The sequence below is a fragment of the Hemiscyllium ocellatum genome, chromosome 18 (genome assembly GCF_020745735.1).
Source record: "Hemiscyllium ocellatum isolate sHemOce1 chromosome 18, sHemOce1.pat.X.cur, whole genome shotgun sequence".
NCBI classification, from domain to species: Eukaryota; Metazoa; Chordata; class Chondrichthyes; order Orectolobiformes; family Hemiscylliidae; genus Hemiscyllium; species Hemiscyllium ocellatum.
Window position 1 is genome coordinate 297,608 of NC_083418.1, and position 18,755 is coordinate 316,362.

At 43.8% G+C, this 18,755-nt stretch overlaps 1 non-coding gene across 1 annotated transcript; it reads right to left on the bottom strand.

Annotated features, from left to right (window-relative positions):
* Positions 1-1,091: 1,091 nt before the first annotated feature.
* trnas-uga (transfer RNA serine (anticodon UGA)) lies at positions 1,092-1,174 on the bottom strand. Its single transcript has one exon. It is a non-coding gene; the product is annotated as a tRNA-Ser (tRNA).
* Between the last annotated feature and the right edge of the window lie 17,581 nt (positions 1,175-18,755).

Genomic DNA, 18,755 nt, shown 5'->3' on the forward strand with positions numbered 1-18,755 from the left:
CTCCTACATGCACTCACTTCATGTTGCGATAATACAGGACACTGCTTAGGCCATTTTGGGAATTTTGTGTGCAATGCTGGTCTGCTTTCTGTCAGAAGAATAGAACATAGAACATAGAACATAGAAGGATACAGCGCAGTACAGGCCCTTCGGCCCTCGATGTTGCGCCGACCGAATCCTACCTAACCTATACTAGCCCAATAACTTCCAAATGCCTATCCAATGCCCGCTTAAGAATGTTGCGAAACTTGACCAGGTTCACATAAGGTTGCCGGGGATGTTCCCAGAGTTGGAGGATTTGAGCTATAGGGAGATGCTGAATATGCTGGTATGCATCGAAGGCTGTGGGGTGCCTTTTTATACGTTTATGAAATGATGACAGACACGAATAAGATAAACAGACCAGGAGGTATTTTCCCTCGGGTAGTGGCGACAAGAACTAGAGGGCATGTGTCTATGGTTAGACATGAAATCTCTACAAGGAGCATAAGCGGTACTTTCACGCCAAGAGACGTAATTGCATGCAATGAGCTGCGAGAGGAAATGATGGAAACTGAAACAATTAAAGCATTTAAGAGCCACCTGGACGTTTCAAAGAACAAGGAAGATCAGTGTGATATTGCCTGAGTGCTGACAAACGGGAATAGAACAGGCTCGGGTATCTGGTCTGCATGGCGAATTGGACCAAGGGGCCTGTTTCCTTCGCTGTACGTTTGTATGACCCTGAGACTCTATAATCGAGAATAATCACAAATTGTGTGTCTGAAATATTATCTCAGCTTGACTTTCAACTGATCCTAAAAAAAAGGCATTCATCACCTGCAGGTAAATGTATTGCATTGCTTCTTGTTTTGCTTAAATCCCCTCAGAACATCCACATTTCACGATATTTCGTCAAATGTGTTGAAACTTACTCATGTTGGAAGTTGTTGGGTTTTTCTGTCTCGACGTATAATTTATTCAATTAGATGACTAGGTCAGGCTTGAAATTACTTCGGATTCTTTACAGTTGAAAATTTACTTTCGATTGAATGAAAAGCTCAAGCTCCACGAAATCCAGCAAAGGAATATTTGACTTCCAATGGATGTTACGCTGTGAGCAGGATTACGAACCTACGCAGGAAGGCTCCATTGGATTTCAAATCCAAAGCCTTAACCTCTCGGCCATCACAGCCGCAAAAAGAACAGCACTTTTCATAGTAAAACAACTGAATTCATGAAATACGTAAATTGTTGGAAGAACAAATTGTCCAGACCCAAAGATTTTGCCAAATCCTTTGCAGAGACACAGACGAACGTTACCTTAGGAGATTGGCAGGCTTTCACCGCAACCTAGATTCTGACACAGCTGAACTTGTGAGATTGTTTCTTCATCGAGTTATAGTGTCACGGATGTACACCACACGAAGAGAGGATCATTGTCTCACTGCGTCCGATTGATTTTGACTCAATTGCTCAGCAGTTGGTGCCAAAGTAGATATGTTGTTGAGTTTTAATATTCATCGAAATTTGGTATTAGAAATATTGATGCTAAGTCCATAAACGCTGGCTGCATTCATTAAAAGAAATGTAGGAATGAGAAAGAATGCAGAACCGATTAATAGGAATGGATCCAGCAATTAATCCGAAAGTTCTGACATCAGGTAATGAACTTGTGAGCACAAGATAGGAAGATTGGCCGAAGATTTGGAACTTGAAATCGTCTTGACGGAATCATTTGCAATGTTTTTGCGCTTGTTCTAGAGTCGTGAAGTCCTAGAGCAATACAGTTTGGAAAGTGGCCCTTCTTTCCAATTTGACCATGGTGGACAGATATCCTAAATGAATAGGTGTCATTTGCCAACATTTGGCCCACATCTCTGTAAACCTTGTTAATCATATATCCATCCAGATGCCATTAAATATTGCAGTTGAACCAGTCTCCAGCAATTTCTCTGGCAGCTCATTCTGGATGCAACTGAAAAAGTTGCCCCTGACTTCCCTTTTAAATGCTTACCCTCTCATTTTAAACCTATGCATTCTGAATTTTGACTCCCTCACCAGCGGGAAAAGACTTTGACTAGTCAACCTATCCATGTCCCTCATGATTTAATAAATAGCAACGATTTGACTTTATCATATTTATCAGGTGTGAAATTTGTGTAGATTATTTGTCGAAGTTTACAGTCTGAAATCTGATTGATGAAGAAAGTCTGATGTACAGATTTTTAGAAATGCATCTTGGAAACTTTTAATAAGTCATTGAAGTCTAGCAGCAGTTATACAAATCTGTTGTGAAAGCTGCAGAAGGATTTCAGGGCAGGAGAAAGAAGCATTATTTCCAATGTATGGTGGCTCAGTTCGACCGCACTTGGAGTACACGATGAGAAATTATAATCCTCAATTTACGAAAGATACTATTGCCATATCAGGAATACCACAAATGGTAATTAGCTTTGATATCATAGATGAACGTTAGTCCTATGAATTGAAATTGGGCAAATCCGGCCTTTTTTAACACTTCCAAAACAAGAGAGATAATCTCATTGAGATAAAAAATATTAAAAGAGATAAACAGAGTCGTGCAGTTAAATTATGTTCCCTCATTGGTGAATCCCTCCGGAGAGCAAAATTTTAAAATGAAGCATTGTGAGTTATGACCAAGACGAGAACTATTGATTATTGTCTTAGACTTGAGAAGTCTCGCTATTCTGCACTGCAGTGAGCCTTGCATATTTGGTCTTTGAATACATCACTATCAGCCTGACCCGCCGACACTTACTGCATCACTATAAACCTGACCCCTCACACTTACTGTATTAATATCTGACTGAACCCCCGAGACTTACTGCATCGCTATTCATCTGGCGCCCACACACTTACTGCGTCACTTTCACTTCGATAACCTCATTATGACTACGTCACTGTCAGCCACACTGTCAAACACTTACTTCGTCATTATCAGTTACGACCTAATACTTGCTATGTTACTATCATCCTGAATCCTTACACTTCCTGTGTCACTATCAGCCTAAATCCATCACACTTATTATGTCAGCATCAGAATGACGCCTCACACTTACCGTGTTTCTGCAACACTGCCTCCTCAAACTTATTGTGTCACTATCACCTTGACCCCATCACATTTACTGCGCCACAATCACACAGAACCCCTCACACTTATTGGTTGACTATGAGCTTCAATAGTCAGACTTACGGCGTCGCTATCAGGCTGACTCACTCACACATATCACCTAACAATCAACATTACTCCCTCAAATGTTTTTCATCATTATCAGCCTGAGGCACTCACACTGACAGCATTACTACCAGACTGACCCTTGAAATTTGTTGCATCACCTCACTCTGACTGCTTCACTATTCCCAGACTCCTCTCACTTATTGTATCATTATCAGCCTGAACACCGCACACATACTGCGTCACTATCACCCTGGCACCGCGACACGTACTGCGTCACAATCAGCCTGACCCCCTCATGATTCTTGCGTTGGTATCTCTCTGATCCACTCAGAGTAACTGCGTCACAATCACTCTGACCCCCTCATACTTACTGCATCACTATCCCTCTGGCACCCTCAGACTTACTGCATCACTAACACCCTGACACATGAGCACCTACTGCATCAGCCAATCCCCACACACTAACGGCGTCACTATCTCTCTAACCGGCTCACACTTAATGCGTCACCATCACCTTGACACTCTCTCACTTCGTGCGTCCATATCAGCCTGACCCCCTCACGCTTACTGTGTCACTACCAGCCTGATCCCTTCTAATGGACTGTGTCACTATCAGACTGACCCACTCATACTTACAGCATCACTATCAACTTGACCCCCACACATAGTGCGTCCGGGTCACCCGGATCCTTTCACACTTCTTGCATCACCTTCAGCCAGATCCTGCATACTGTCACTCTGACCTCCTCACACTTGATGCATCACTATCACCCGATCCCACTCATACCGTGTGTTTCACTATCACCCTGATAATTCATACTCACTAAACCACTATTATCCTGACTCCATTACACTTAGTATATCATTATAAACCTGACCCCTTACACTTACTGTGTCACTCTCAATCTGACACCCTCAAAGTGTCTGTGTCACTGTCACCCTGACAACGTCACACTTACCACGTGGGTGTCTACCTCAAACCTCACACTTACTGCGTCACTATCATCCTGAGCCACTCACACTTACTGTGTAACTACCAGGCTGACCCCCTCACATATGCTGCGTCACTATCAGATTTACCCATTCATGCTTACTGCTTCACTATCACCCTGACTCCCCACACTGACTGTGTCAAGATCATTGTGTCCCAATACACTTCGAGCATAACTATCATCCTGACAACGTCACACTTGCTGCATCAAGATCAGCCTGATCCCCTAAAACCTAATATGTCACTGTCAGCTTCAACACTCACATTTACTGCGTCACTTCGAGCATTACCTCTGCACACTTACTGCGTCCCTATTCGCCTTAACCCCTCGCATTTACTTCATCACTACCAGCCTGAGACACTCACACTTACAGTTTCACTACAACCTGGCCGCGTGAGTGCATCTGCATCACTGTCAACCTGACCCCTTGCCCTTCCTGTGTCACTATAAGCCTGACCCCTCACATGTTCTGCGACACTATCACACTGACCTCTCACACTCACCGCGTCACTATCACCCTGACCGCTCACAATTACAGCATCACTACAACCTGATCCCCTGAAAGCATCTGTTTCACTGTCTCCCTGACCCCATCGCACTTGTCATGTCATCATCATGATGGCACATTCACACAGTCTGCTTCACTATCATCCTGACAACTCACACTCACTGCGTCACTACCATCCTCTCCCTCATACTAACCTGTCACTAACATCCTGAGTCGCTCACACATATTGCGTCGCTATCACTCTGCTCCCAAAAAACTTCCTGCATCACTATCAGCCTGACCCCTCACAATTTCACCATCTCTATCAGTCTGACTCCTCACATTTCCTGCATTAATATCACCTTGACACTTAACACTTACTGGCAAGTATTAGCCTGATGCCCTCAATTTACTGCATCAATATGAGCCTGAACACTCGCATTTACTCCATCACCATCACGCTGACTCCCTCACACTCACTGCGTTACTATCACCCTGTTCCCTCCCACTTCCTGCGTCAGGATCACTCTGGCTCACGGACACTTCCTCCATCACTATCAGCCTGATCCCTCACACATGCAGTGTCACTATCAGCCTGACCCCACCACACTCGCTGCGTCTCTAAAGCCTGTCCCCCTCACACTGACTGCTTCACTATCACACTGACCCGACACACTTCCCGCATCACTATCAGACTGATGTCTCACACTTACTGCGTCATTACCAGACTGAACGTTCACACTTACTCCCTCACTATCATCCTGACTGCCACAAACTCACTACGACAGTCTCTGCCTGACCCTCTCACACTTACTACGTCACTATCACCCTGTTCCCTTTCACTTTATGCGTCAGGATCGGCCTGACAAAGTAACACTTACTGCATCATATCAGCCTGATCTCCTTCCAATTACTGCGTCACTATCACCCTGACCACTCACTCCTACTGCGTCATTATTGGTCTGATCCCTCAGACTTACTGCATCACTATCACTCTGACTCCCTCTCACTGCGTGACTATCGGCCTGATCCACTCACACAGTCTGTGTCACTACCACGCTGACACCTCACCCTCATTGTGTCACTATCATCCTCACTCCATCACACTTACTGAGTCACTGTCAGCCTCACCCCTTGTAATGGGAAATTAACATTTATTGTGAAATCTTTGAAAGCATGGTTGAAACAAAATCGTAAGGACCTAACTTGGCAAAAAGACAGAAAAAATGTAAAGTTCTACCTTATTTACAGCTGACTCTCAAGGCCAATAATCTATTATTTCAGCAGTCAATGAATTAGAAAAAACAACTCCATGTGTGGAAAGGAACTCGAATGATCCAGGTTCCTGGCTTGAGGTGTGATAAGGCAAAACGATATATAGTACAAAGGGAATATGTGAAAACCGTCAGGCGCCCGTAACATGAGGCGTCTTGCAAATGTGTCGAACCCACTCTGCAGAGTGCAAAAATAAACATTTTCTTTTCTCTTAGTGGTATTTGAGTCGAGTCGATTGAAATCCCATGGCAGTAAACTTGGGGGTTCGCCTGGGACCCTGCGACTGGATAAGATTCTGAAGATTTCCAGGTTTACGCGCCAGATCCTTGAATGTCTTTCACTTCATCTCGAGCGCTGAATTGGCCTCTTTGCGTGAGAGGACTGGGGATACGTGGAACCCCCCAGAGTCGTGGTCCGAATCGAATAGCATCGGGGTAAGAGTTGTGGTTACAGTAATCCGACATAGAGACTCGTTTGAAGAGAATAAATGAACCAGGAAGAGGGACCAGTGAACTCTCGCGGGGTATTCGAGGAAAACTCAAGGAAAAGTATTGTCGTCTCTAGGGAGTTGAAGAGACAGCAAGATTAAGGGTGGTTTTAGACTTGGAGCCACCATGGGCATCGTTGGAGTCGCCAACAATGCACTGGTTACGTGGGTTCTTGGTTTACGAAATGACGCAGTTGTGCCCAATGAGAGGAGACCTCTGGAGGTAAAAGCAAGTTATATTGGCAAAGAGAAGATTATGGTATCGTGTGTGTGTGTGTGTGTGAGAGAGAGAGAGAGAGACAGAGAGAGAGAGAGACAGAGACAGAGACAGAGAGAGAGATGAACACTTTTCCAATATCGTTAAAAATCGGATCCAGCAAGAGCGAAAAAAGAGAGGGTCCACCGAGAACTCGGAATGGTCAAGAAAAAACACAACATGCTAACTAATTATGATCCAGTTTCTGTTCATCAATTAGAAATGTAAATCAAGGAATATGGTTTTCCAGAGGAAGGAAGTTCTTGCAACATGCAGTTACAAATGCTGAGGTCCCGGTTGGAGGAGAGAGAGAAGGAGAAACGGAAGGGGAAAATAGAACCTGTGAATTGGAGTGCTTATAACATGTTCAAGGCTGAGCCTGATTTCAGGGAAAGAACATCTCGAATCAAAGATAAATCAGTCATACGTACAAACACCAGTGCACATGCACACAGACACACACAAGGCAAACAATCTAATGATGCTGTACAGTGCCTTAAGACTGGATCAGATCCTGACATTGATGAGTGCCCTCTAAGAGCGACAGCTCCCCTACGAGATCCACTTCGCGAAGATTCCAAGTCAACGGTCGCCACCTCAGGGTCTGCTGAATCACCAATAGTATATCGTACCCATAACCACTTGAATCAAGAAGCCCAAAAGAAGTTGAGACAGTGTCCCAGTATCTTAAACGCCTCACGAAAGTTGATAACGTCTATTGTGGACTGATACCACCCAAGAACACAACGACGGCAGAGATCACACCGGATGAGGCACACCAGATGAGCAGCTTCATCAATGGAATGAAGTATTAACAACAAAAAAGGTAAAAAGATACATTAATTACCTGGGACACGGGAAAGGTGAATTTGATGGAACAATATGTCATACATGCTGAAATCTTCCTGGCCCAACAGAATGATAACCAGAAATTAAAGATGGGACAGCAATCACGTCAACCTCAGCTTATGATGATGCAAATGGTCGCTCAGCCGTTGGAGGGAGGAACTGCGGGAAAAGAGAGAGGCACAAGTGGAAGTCGCAAAAGAGGAAGATGAAGGGATCGTGGAAGTGCGCTGGCAGAGATAGATCTGACTGGTGCTTTGTTGGAGCAGTGATCGAGACAGTTTCCACACAGACAGCCTCAATCTGCCCTGGAAGCTGGACAACATGGTGACTGACAGTGGAAGACATAGGTTGAGGAGGGCAGCCCACAAGGTACAGGTAAACCTCTTTCCTTTATACTTGGCAACGAAGTATTCCCTTATGATAATCTCTTTTACTAACCTAAAAGGCACTGAGATGTGTCCCAGTTCTGTATTGAACATTGAGACTGTGAAATGTGGACAATATGTTAAATTTAACAGTAATGCGTATATGTCGATGCTGACCTCTATGTTATATGTGGAAGGTACACCAGTTACCTTTTTGGTTGATTCATGGCCAGCACATTCACTCCTCAAATCAAGCCAGTTCAGAGAGTTGACGCCAAGAAAGATCAGTGGAAGGTTCCTGATCTCAATGCATGCATCAGGTGTCGTCATATGAGAGAGTTTTACGGCACTCATATTGTGTGAAATCAGTAATGTGTATACATTCCAATTCTCAATTCTGTTAGCGGAATTCTGCCCCTTAAATTTGATGGCTCTGGATCTCACAGTGAGACTGGGGTTGTATTTGGTCAAGACTGTGAGGCCTCTAGGAATTATCTGGGATGTCTGCGTATGCAGAAAACCGACAAACTCTGACCAAATACTTAACTACACCAGCAACCATCCCAATACGCACAAACAAAGCTGTATCAGAACACAGCTCCAACGAGCCACTACACATTTCAGCACGGACGAACTTCGGAAAACAGAGGAGAACCACCAAGAAGAACGGATACTCAAAAATGCAGTCCGCAGATTCCTCAGGAACAAACCATGACAAGTAGGCATCTCATAGCAACTAACCCGATCGACCTTTCCATACATAAAATAAGTCTCCGAAATGGCAGCCAGATTACTAAGACCCCTCGAAATCCCACCAACACTCTCAAACAAAAACTAACAAACTTAAAAGACCCAATACAACCCATGGACAAAACCAACGTCATCTACAAAATTCCATGAACGGTATGCCACAAACACAGTGTAAGACAAACAGAAAGGAAGTTAGCCACCAGGATACACAACACCAGCTAGCCACAAAAAGACACGACCTTCCCTCCTTCGTAGCTCTTCACACGGATGAAACAAAATGACCATTTCGACTGGGACAGGCTAAGCAAAGACATGACAGAGAATTCCATGAGGCCGAGGACTCCAACCACAATACCAGATAAAAAAACACATATATTTAGAGAGCATCTATCAACGCCCCAGAAAACGAATAGGAAATGACATCACCACCATGAACCCAATCCAGTACAAACATATAAATAGAAAGAGACAACAGCTTCGCTTCACTTGGAGTTCACCACTGATGATGTTACCTAGCCAGGTAATGAAACGTCTGTAATGAAACCTTCAGCTCAGCGAGCAAACCTACACTCTAAGCCTAGTAGTGACAGTGGGACACTATTTTTCAATAACGCCCTCCTGCAGATCAATGATTATTTGGGAATAAACCTGCAATAACACTGTGCCTACCACCAAACAAGCGATAGGGCAACGGAAAGAGAAAATTCTACCTTAAAAAAATAAATTGACAAAATGATGTGAGGAACTAGGGATAACATGGACAAAGGTACTTCCAATTGTGCTCTTGTGTATGAGAGAGAGATGAAGAGGGAGAGCTAATCTTAGCCAGTTTGAGATTTTGTTTGGTCGGCCGGCAAACACAGGAATTGACCCAGGACTCAGGGCAAGACAGATAACAGGCCACTGTGAGGATGAGATGTTGTGTTACTGCATGAAACTCTCTATACTTTTATCCCAAATACAGAATCAAGTGAATACAGCACTACCCCAATCAGCAGAAGGGAAGATGCACGATCTATAACCTGGAGCCGGAATAGTGATGAAAGACTTCAGGAGGGAAAACAGGAAGCCGAAGAGGTGGCTGCGACCATTTCAAGTACGCTTTACTACACAGAGAGCTGTTAAGCTCGCCAGAAGAGCCACGTGGATACACGCCAGCCATTACAAACTTGCAGCTGGTATTGAGGAGGCATCGCACAAGCCCGAAACCAATTTAGTGCAAGTATTTATTAGAATACTTAAGCAAATGTGGGGCTGCCCCAGCTCACACTGTTGGCAAGCGCCCTGGTAGGACTATTCATGAGGGAAAGGGCATCTGCGATGCAGCGGCAGACGGTAATCTCTGAGAGGACGAAGTGGATCTTTACATGTGACCCATAGCCATTCAGTATCAAGGACGACTAGAAATTCGATAATTAATATTTATGCAGGAATCCATGCCGTGCTGGTGACTGGCAATTAGTAGTTGCCACCACGGCAAAAGGGGCACCTGACATGGGAAATAAATATTCTATGATCAAGGTAAGACTCAGAAGCGATGAGGGAGTCTCATATTGTAGAATAGATAGATCCTTCAGCGACATCTGTGAACAGGTGAATATAGTGGTACAGTCGCCCCGCCCTACGAGATGCAGTGCAGAATGTACTACAGCAGATAGTAGCACTGGGGCTTGGCAACCAATCAAACCAGGTCATGCACCTAAGCCCAAGCCGGGCAAAGGGCATTAATGACACACCCGAACCCGAAGGGAGACGGCTGTGGATAGAGAGCGAGTCTAAAGCTGGAGGGGAATTTGCTTGCTGGAGATAAATGGCGTAAATACGACGCCAGTGGTTTGGGAGCTGCGAAGGGCCATTGGTAGATATGAAGGGAACAGAGCATGTGCTTTGATCCTAAAACAAAACTAGAGATTAGACGTTGGCTACACTTGTTGTAGATGTTTGCACAGAGACCAACAGTAGACTGCCCAGCAAATTACTGAGACCCTGGCGAGAAATGCCAGCTGTCTGCTTCCGACGGATGCGTCGAGCCTGACCCTGATAGTGGGGGGCGATTAGGGCAAATCTCGTGTCACCACCCGAACTCCAGGCTAACTACAGTCCCAAGCCTGACACCCAACCGACCACAGCCTTCCACATCGTGGATTGCAGGGGAGAAACGTGTATTTTCACCAATCGGGGAGACTGCTTTTGGGATCTCCCAGTGTACCTTGATGCTGTACTTGAACAATGACCCTTGTACAGCAACATACGCAAATTATACGATCATAAACAGTGCTTGTTCCTTTATCACTGGTCAGACCATGTGTGGCACGGTGGCACAGGGCTCAATTCCCGCGTCAGGCGACTGACAGCGTGTAGTGTGCACATTCTCCCCGTGTCTGCCGTGGGATTGCTCTGGTTTCATCCCAGAGTCACAAAATATGTGCAGGTAAGGTGAATTGGCCATGCTAAATTGCCCGTAGTGTTAGGTAAATGTATGGGTGGGTTGCGCTTCAGCCGGTGTGTGGACTTGTTGGGCCGAAAAGCCTGTTTCCACAATGTAAGTAACCTAATCTAATCACGATGGCATGTGGAGAGAAAGGGTACGACCAATCCCCCGGAGAGAAACGGGTGCTGCTACCCGACGATACTGTCCAATAAAACAACAATGTTCGCCTCGAAGGGCAGCAATTGTCGAAATCGAAGTGGCGTCCCACTGCATTGGAATGGGTACACTCTCGCAGAACACCCTCGCATATGGCGAATTAGCAAATGAGACGGAGGAAGGCTGAGCACTCATTAACATTTAGTTAATGGCGGATAGGAAGTAGTGACACAAAATCAATTTGTACTAGATATCCTGACGGCTGAGAGAGGGGACGTTTGTCATTTCCCTCAAGAGGGTTGGAATCTAAAAGCACTGTTTTGCGACTGAGACTTTATAAAACTCTGGTTAGGCCCCATTTGAGTACTGTGTCCAGTTTTGGTCCACACACATCAGGAAGGACATGCTAGCACTGGAGCGTGTCCAGCGGAGATTCACACGGATGATCCCTGGAATGGTAAGTCTAACATATGAGGAACGGCTGGGGATCCTGGGATTGTATTCATTGAAGTTTAGAAGATTAACGGGAGATTTAACAGAAACTTACAAGATAATACATAGCTTGGAAAAGATGGACGCTAGGAAATTGTTTCCATTAGGCGAGGAAACTAGGACCCGTGGATACAGCCTTAGAATTAGACGGGGTCAATTCAGAACAGAAATCCGGAGACATTGCTTCAGCCAGAGAGTGGTGCGCCTGTGGAATTCATTGCCACAGAGTGCCGTGGAGGCCGGGACGCTAAATGTCTTTAAGGCAGAGATTGAAAAATTATTGATGTCACAAGGAATAAAGGGCTACGGGGAGAATGCGGGTTAGTGGAGTTGAAATACCCATCAGTCATGATTGAAAGGTGGAATGGACTCGATGGGCCGAATGGCCTTACTTCCACTACTAAATCTTATGGTCTTACGTTCTGCAAAACGTTAGGTACCTCATGCTGTATTTATATTCCTGATGATTCCCAAAATATTACTGGTTTAATAAATGGTATGATGGCATCAAAATATCTGGTTGCACGAGCAGATGACTCCTGCTCCCGATGGCTCACCTCCCTTATGTAGCATGGGGGTATTGGACACAACACGTTCTACTAGTTGTTTTACTGGTCAAATTCATACTGCTTTGAATCAGACCCTAGTGTGTCCCTGCCTACACCACATGCTTATGAATGCAGGAGGATACGAAATGGTATAACTTTCCGTGGCCCCAAAGAAGGAAGATCCGATTGCTTGTCCGCACCCTACAGCGATGTTGACGAATGAGATCTGTGAAGATGGGCTGTGTATCGGGTAAACCAGGGAAGTGGCAAAACCACCACAAAGCTTTATTAGATTCAGGTGGTGTCTGACGAAAGGTCTGGTGTTCATAAATTACTTTTGATGTATACCTAATTTGGTTTTTTTTGGTTGTTGTCCTTGTTGTAAAATGACAAAAATTGGGAACATGTAACGGAAAATGAACAAAATTAGCATTTACTGTGAAATCTGGCAGAGAATGATTTGCAAAATCTAATACATCCCTGAAATATGCAAATACGTTGCTGAATTCTGTGACGAGGAGTCAGCTTGTCTTTGTGGACCTTTGCAAACATTTAACCTGGCCTTGCAAGCAGCCAAGTTCAGAATAAAGCTTCAGAAAACATAAAGACAATTATGTCCACGGCATGGGAATGAGAAAACATGAGCTCAAATGTTTCCCAACATTTGTCCTTGAGCATGTGATGAGAATAGTATAAAAATAATAGGTGAATTTGTTCACAACCCTTACATAAGGCACTTTTGTCAAGTGTATTGGCTGCCCTGCATGCAGAGGTTTAAAAATAAGGCCTTTCCTTTGTTCTTGCTGGCAGTTGAATCGAGTCGATTAAATTTCCACGACAGGTGTCAGGGTGTCAGGAAGTGGGAGAATTGTTGGGTATCAGTAAATGGGAGAATTGTTGTACAGTGCCATTACATTGGAAAGTTAGTACAAATTGCCTATTCGTTAAAGGATTTGAGCAGAACAACTCTAATTGGAAGAATAGGGGTAGGGAATCATTGAAAAGGAACAATTTTGCAAGCAGCAGTAAAGTCGAGATGCGAGTCCGCTCACCAAGAAATGAAAAAAAAATTGAGCAGGGAAGCCATAGGTGGAGGAATTGTATCAGGAAACAACGCAATGGGACAATTGATTCAGGGCATCAATAATGGGAGAGTTGGTGCCGATGCCACGAAAGTAGAGAATTGGTGGATAACGTGGGAGAACTGGTGCTGAATATTATTGAATGTGTTGGAGGTGCAGTTGCTGACGAAAAGAAGATTCGTGCAGGATTCGAAAATGGGAGAATGGTGCACGGAAGTGAAGCTGTATTTGGGACAATTGTTGCACGAATCACAAAATGGAAGAATTGCACAGTGGAACTTTAACAGCGAATTGGGGTGTGGCACCACTAACTCGGAGAGTCAGAGTGGCGTTCCCCACACTGGGAGAATTTAGTTTGGATATCAATGAATTGTTGCAGGGCAATTTCAATTCGAGAATTGGTGTGGGGTGCTTAAAGCATGCCGACTTGGAACAGAGCATATGTAAATGGGAGAACACGGGCAAGAATCAGTAAGTCAGAGAAATAATGTAAAGTGCAGGAAAGTGGCCATTCGATCCAGGGGGCCAATAATGAAAACATTTTGAGCAGTGCACCATTAGTGGAAGATGTAAGTCATGAAACAACAAAACAGGAGTGTTGGGGCAAGGCAATACTGAGTGGGAGAGTTTGCTCAGTTCATGACGAAAGGGATGATTAGTGCAGGATTGCCAATTTGAGAATTTGATGCAGTAAACACCAAAATTGGAGAATTCCACCAGTGGACCACTAAATGGGAGAATCATTGCAGATACATTGTCAATGGAAGAAGTAGTGAGGAGTGAACCTAAATTAGATATGTGATACAAGTCGCCATTAAAAGTTAGAATTAGAGTAGGGCACTCCTAAATGGCAGATTTGAGCTCGGGCACCAGAAAATGAGAGAATCATACTGCGATATGAAGAAATGGCAGAATTAATATCGTGAAATTAAAAATCAGGAGAATTTTGTGACGGAGTATGAGGAAATGGGAAAATAAGTATAGGGATATAAGTCAATGGGACAATCCATAAGTGGGAGATGAGAAAATTTGTGGTAGTGCCAAAATGTCAGAGAATTGGAGCAGACCACATCTAAACAGGTGAATCTGGGCAGGGAATCAGTGTAAAAGCGAAATGTTGGAAGCAGCAGCAAAATAGGTATTCGGGTCAGTGCACCACGAAATGAAAATAAAAAAAAATGAGTAGCGCAACCATACGTGGAAGAGGTGTACAGGGAATAAATGAAAGGAATGAATTGATACAAGGCATCAATAATTGGATAATTCACGCAGGTGCTGTAAAATTCTAAGTGGGAGAACTGGATAATACTAAATGGAAGATTTGATGCTTTTCCAAAATTTGTGCAGGATTTTAAATGGGAGAAAGTGTATAAAGTAGTGAAACACTGAATATAATGATCGAGAATCGTTGCACAGAAACAGATACTTCTGTTCAACCTGTGCATCCCTAACATTTAGAAATTTAACAGTCCGCCAATGAATGGGACAATAATTACAAGGAATGACGAAGTGGAACCATAGCCAAGTGTTCATCTCAGTACGAACCTTTGGAACAGAGCGTCAGATAATGGGAGGAAACAGTTAGGTACAGCAGCGAATGGGAAATTTGGTAGAGTTTAGTAGTAAATCGGAGGTTTCGTGCAGTGCAGCAGTAAATGGAGCAGGGCAAGGCACTAATATCTTCGAAACTTGCAACAAATTGATAAACAGAGGCAACGAATCAGGAAATCGGATAAATGCTTAGGGTTAGTTTTGGAGATTAACTAAAGGAAAAAAAGTACCGTCCAGATTCAATTTTAATAAAGCTGTTATGATGTATTATGATACAGTACTCTACAAATGGTAAAGTTGGTGCAGTTCACCACTGAAGGGGGAATTTGTACAGGACTGGTAACTTGGAATTTGCTGCAGGAAACGGCAAAAAATATACATTTCTGGCGGGGTACCACTAAATGGGAGAATTGTTGCAGGGAAATTCTAAATGAAAGAGCCAGTGCACAGTGGACCTCCACTAGAGAAGTGGGGCATGGTACCAGTGAATGGGAGTATTAGAGTAGGGGACACCTAAATGGGAAATACGAGGAGCACATCAGTATATGGGAGACTGTATGTCAGGCTGTCAGCATGAGGAAAAATTGGTGGTTGTCAGTAAATGGGATAATTGCACAGTGCCATTGCATTAGAAAAAATGTGATGAATTGCGCATCCATGACAGAATTGGTGCAGAATACGTGTGCGTGGGAGAATCGTGAGAGGGAAACGGTGAAAAGAAGCAATGTTGCAAGCATCAATAAATTAGAGATTCGAGTCTGTTCACATTTTAGCAGTGCAGCCATATATGGAAAACGTGCATCGGAAATAACTCAATGGGACAATTGATGGTTGACGTCAGTAATAGGAGAATTGTTGTCAGTGTCACGAAATTAGAGAATTGGTGCAGAAAGATGGAGAAAGGGTGCTGGATCATACTTAATGCGGCTGGAGGTGCACTTGCTGACTGCAAGAGGATTTCGAAGAGAAAGGGAGGACTGCAAATGCTGGAGATCAGAGCTGAAGAAGGGCTCATGCCAGAAACGTCCATTCTCCTGCTCTTTGGATGCTGCCTGACCTGCTGCGCTTTTTCAGCAACACAATTTCAGCTCTGAAAGAGGTTTTCTGCAGGATTCGAAAATGGTTCAATGGTGCACAGAAGTAAAGCTGTGTTTGGGAAAATTGATGCACGAACCACGAGAATGGGAAAAAAAACTGCGCAGTGGAAGGTTTCCAGCGAATTGGAGTATGGCACCACGAACTCAGAGAGGAGAATTTGGTGTGATTATCAACGCATATGAGAATTGTTTCGGGCAACATTGAATGGGAGAATTGGTGTGGGGTACTCACAACGTAGAGTATGAGAACAGAGCGTGTGTAATGGGAGAACACGGGCAGGGAATGAGTATGTCAGAGATACAGGATAAAGAGCAGGAAAGTGGAGATTCGATTCTCACAATACTAAATGAATAGAATTTGAGCATGGCTCAATTATGTGGAAGATGTATGTCAGGAAACAAAAAAAATTGGAAACTTGGGACAGGACAATACTCAATGGGAGAGTTTGTGCAGTTCATTATTAAAGTCAGAATTTGTGCAGGTTTGGCAATTGAAGATTTTATGCAGAAAAAAACACAATATTGGAGAACTCTGGGAGTGGACCACCACATGGGAGAATCATTGCAGAGAAATAGTTAATGGAAGAAATGCTGCAGAGTGGAACGGAATAAAAAATATGAATGTCATTTTTAATGCGAGAATGAGAGTAGGGCACCCTTAAGATGGATATCTGGACGAGGGCAGCAGGAAATTAGAGAATTTATATCGGGATATGAGGAAATGGGAAAATTATTATTGGAGGTATGAGGAACTGGGAGACTTAGTGTCGGGGTGTGAGGAAGTGGTATGATTAGTTTAGGGATATGCATGAATGGAGGAATTGGTGGGCATCAGTTAATAGGGAGATTAGAAAATTGGTGGGAGTGCCAATATGTGAGAGAAATGGAGCAGAGCACATCGAAATGCAAAATCGGGAGAGAGGATCAGTGAAAAATAGAAACGCTGCAAACATCAGTCAAATAGACAATCGGGTCAGTGCACCAAGAAATGAAAAATAAATGAGAAGGGCACCCATATGAGGAAGAGTTGTATCAGGCAACACCTAAATAGAATGAATTGATGCTGATATCAATAGTTAGAGAATTCAGGCAGGTGCAAATAAATGCTAAATGGAAGAACTGGGTCAGGTCGATACTTAATAGGAAAGTTGGTGCAGTTCCAGGATTTATGCAGGATTGATAATTGGGAGAATTGTTGCAGATCAGTGAAACACGAAATAGAATCATAGAGACGTGCACCGCAGTTACAAATCCAACTTGTCAATGCTTCAAATTTAAGAATTCAACAGTGCACTAAAGAATGGGAGAATCACTGCAAGGGATGACGAAATAGAAGAATTATGCAAGTGTTTATCTCACTGAGAGAAGTTGGAACAGGGCATCAGATAATGGGGGAATTGGTGCAGTAAATGGGAGATTTGGTGAAGTGTAGCAGTAAACGAGGTAGGACAATACTGGATGGGAGAATTAGAAGAGGGCATTCGAAATGCGAGAATGGAGCTAGCGCACTCTGTCAGTTCTCAGACAATGCAACTTCACTGTCTCCGTGAAACGTCACTCCCTCGGGACTGAATCTCAGTCAATAAGACATTTCCCCAAATCTGACCCTCCCAACAAGGAAGCCCTCCCCCGTACCAAAACTCCGACAGTGTTCGAATTTCACAGCACTGTGCCCGCCACCTTCACTACAAAGAGTCACAGGCTGAATATTGCCACTCAGTTCCTAATGCAGTCCCGTAGTGCCTCAGTGCAGTGAGGCAAAACGGAGGGCAGCCACTCTACTGAAGGGTGAGAACGGAGGTCGTACAAAAACCTTATTAGAAGGCCTGCAGCGAATGACAAGCACCCTCCTAGCAGATGGCCAAAACCAAATAAGTGCCCCATTCCTGGTTATAAGCCTGCCGCTAGAGAATTAAAGGAGATCCTCACGATCATTAGTGAATATGAGAATTGGTTTACAGTGACACTGAATGGGAGAATTAGTGTGCGGTGCAAATAACATAGAGAACTAGAACAGAGCATATGTGAACGAGAGAACTCGGGAAGAGAATCAGTATGTAGGAGAATGTTGGAAAGAGCAGGAAAGTGGAGATTCGATACAGGGCATCACGAGATGAAAATAATTTGCGCAGTGTATCGTTATGTGGAAGATATATACCAGGAAAAAAAAAATTGGAGAGCTGGGGCCACACAATACCCATTTTGCAAGTTTGTTTCGTTCATGACTAGAAGGAGCATTTGTGCAGGTGTCGAGATTTGATGCAGAAATCGCCAAAATTGGAGAAATCCAGCAGTTGACCACTATATGGGGGAATCATTGTAGAGACGTAGGTGCTGGAATAATTGGTGAAGAGTAAATCTAAATTAGAGAATTCGTGCTTGACAGAAATACATTAGGGCACCCCTAAATGGGTAATTTGGGCGAAGGCATCAGGAAATCAGAGAATTCGTGTTAAAGTATTTGGAAATGGGAGAGTTATTATTGTCGTAAGAGGAAGTGAGAGAATTAGTATTCGAGCATGAGGGAATGAGAAAACTGCTTCGAGTTACCAGGAAATGGGTGAATTCGTTTGCATCATTTATTGGTAGATTAGAAAATGTTTGGAAGTTCCAATATGTTATAGAATTGGAGCAATTCATATCTTCATGGGAGAACTGGTGCAGGGAATCGGTGAAAATAGGAAATGTTGGATGCATCAGAAAGTTAGACATTTGAATTAGTACACCACGAAAGGAAAACAAATAGAGCAAGGGGC